General features: G+C 45.6%; 1 pseudogene across 1 annotated transcript in view; it reads left to right on the top strand.

Annotated features, from left to right (window-relative positions):
• Positions 1–1,948: 1,948 nt before the first annotated feature.
• Positions 1,949–2,802, top strand: part of LOC308418861 (large ribosomal subunit protein bL20m-like) — a 1,309-nt pseudogene continuing 455 nt past the window's right edge. Inside the window, exon 1 of the transcript in view lies at positions 1,949–2,052. The product of the transcript in view is annotated as a large ribosomal subunit protein bL20m-like (transcript). The remainder of the gene's footprint in view (positions 2,053–2,802) is intronic.

Raw genomic sequence — 2,802 nt, forward strand, 5'->3', positions numbered from 1 at the left:
GAAAGCATTTGGGTGGCAGAGAGCAGCAGATGTCTATGCATCCCAGGCCAGCCTGATCTACAAAATGAGGTTCTCATAGTAAGACCCTGCCTGGAAAATAATAATGGCAATAAGTTATCCTCCACTAGTGAGATGAGCCAATTCAAGCTATGTTAGAGATATAAAGGCCGGTTTATTGGGAAGCCACTCTGGTAGGTTCACAGGTGCTAAGGAATGAGGACAGGGAAATTGCCATTGGGGGAGACAGGAGAGAGTGGGAAGAGAAAGAAGAGAGAAAATGCAGAGAGAGGGAGAGAGAGGGAAGGCATGGAGAGACCAAAATGTCTGGATTATATAGAGAGGAGCTTCTGGGGGAAGGGAAACCCAGTTTCTAGGCTGGAAAGTTCAGGGTAGAGGGCAGGGTATGCCAGGTAGGTACTGGGGATGCTGGGAGAACTGGTGTGTTAAATATGCAACTCAGCTGTTTGTCCCAGGTCTGAATCCCAACGAATAATAAAATAATAAAAATATTAGTAGTATAAACTTAAGGAGGCAGGCAATGACTGGGATGTAAAATGAATAAAATAAAAACAAAAATTAATTCAAAGGCTACAGGGTCTAATTTTTGTTTTGTTTTGATTTTGGACTTTTAAGACATGCTTCACTGAGCAGCACAGGCCATCCTGGAACGTGCTCTGTAGAAGAAGCTGGCTCGAACTCATAGAAATTAGCTGTCTATCCCAAGTACTGGGATTAAAGGCATGTGCCACCACAGCCAGGCCAAAGTGTAGTTTTGTAGCAGAGTTCTTGCCTAGCTCTGAGTTCAGTCCCTAACACTGCCAAAAAAGTTTAAAGTACATTTAATCCAGGCATATTATTCATTCACTTGCTGATGACAGAGAGGTGAGGTGGCTTAGTGGTTAAATGCCACCACTGTGCAAACCAGGCATCCTGAGTATGATCCCCTGAACAAAATGGAAAAGAAAACCGCAGAAGTGGTGATTTGTACCCTTTAATCCCATCATCCTCCTTGGCGAGAGGAGAGACAGAATTCCTCAGACACTCCTGGGCCAGAACTAGCCAGAAACTGCAAGAGACCTGGCCTTTAAAAGTGGACAGCTGTGGCAAGCCACGCCTTTATTCCCAACACTCAGGAAGCAGAAACTGGAAGATCTCCGCGCTGTGCCTGGCTAGTCTGGTCTTCATGTGACCTCGTCTCAAAAATTAAAAAAAAGAAAAAGGAGAAAGTTCATGGGTTAAGAACAACAGCTGCTCAACTGGAAGACCCAGATGAGATTCCCAGATGTGATTCCCAGCACTCACACGCAGCTCACAACCTGTAGCTCCACTAAGAGGAAACTGTGAACCCCTTGTCCTCTGACCTCCACCCAGGAGCTGTAGCGTGCACTCATAGTAACACACTGCATACACATCCACACACATGCATAGTACACACTGCATACACATACCACACGCATGCACAGTTCAGAGAGGCAAAAATCAATGATCTTTTGATCACTGGAAGTTCCAGCTCTGGTAGATGCTTATTGAAGACCTGCCAAACTCTGGCTTGCACTGCCTTGTTAGTTCTTCCTGTCACTAACACCTCCACCCAATCCCACCAGGAATCCTCTCCTGCAGCCAAACAGATGGGTCACCGACTCCCCTTTTGATCGTGCCGTTCAATGGCCCAGAAGGACTCCTTACAAATTGACTTCTAATAGGACTGCTCAGAGCTCACTTCCTTGATGCAATGCTGCTGAAACAACCTAATTCGGGGCTGTCCCCAGGTACACTTACACAAGAGACTACACATGGCTGGCGTGACTGAATTTGCCAGCCCTTGTGTCTTTCCATAACAGATCGTGCAGTTACCTGACTCCTGTGGTTAGGGGTGTCTTTTCTTCCCGACTAGACTCTAAGGAAATCTCCCCTGATACTCACCAATCTGGTAGTGACAATCTACATAATGGCCTACACCACAAGACCGGGAGCAAGGCTGAGCTTCCAGCCGCCTGTTGCCTTCCCCTGCCTTTCTGCTCTCAGTCACGGAAGCGACATACTCACAACCAGGTAGGTCCCAGGCTTTTCTCAGCAAACTTCTCACATCTCTCCCAGCTCTGCTGTCATCTTGCCATATGCTACCTGGATGCTTATATTCAGGATTAAAGACCAGGAATTTAAAACTAAAGTTACTGGACATGGTGACGCATGCCTTTAATCCCAGTACTTGGGAGGTAGAGGCAAGCAGATTTTTGAGGCTAGCCTGGTCTACATAGTAAGCTACAGGCCAGCCAGAGCTACATCATAAGATACTGTCTCAAAACAAAACAAAGCCTGGATATAAGGATATGGGCCAAAAGTACAACACTTACCTACCAGGCCATCATCAACACCCCCAAAACAAGAAAGCCTTACTAATAACCACCTTTATTTTTATTTTTTAATGTATTTTTTATCTGTGGGTTTTTTTTTTTTTTTTTTTTGAGACAGGTTTTTATGTGTAACTGTCCTGGAACTCACTCTGTAGACCAGGCTAGCCTCAACCTCAAACTCACAAAGATGTGTCTGTCTCTGCCTCCCAGGTACAGGAATTAAAGGCATGCATCACAGTGGTAGAGGGAGGCAGAGCAGGTAGTGGTGTACAACAAAACTTTTCCCAGGGAGATGCAATACACATGTCTACGTACCCCAGACAAGGTGCCCACAACAGAAGTATGGACACCAAAACTCAACTCAGTGAACCAATGAGTTTTATTGGGGTTACTTATAGAAATATGCGTGGGTGGGGTTACTTACAAGAGAATGACGCTTATGGCAGCC

This window comes from Micromys minutus (assembly GCF_963924665.1).
Source record: "Micromys minutus genome assembly, chromosome: 3".
NCBI classification, from domain to species: Eukaryota; Metazoa; Chordata; class Mammalia; order Rodentia; family Muridae; genus Micromys; species Micromys minutus.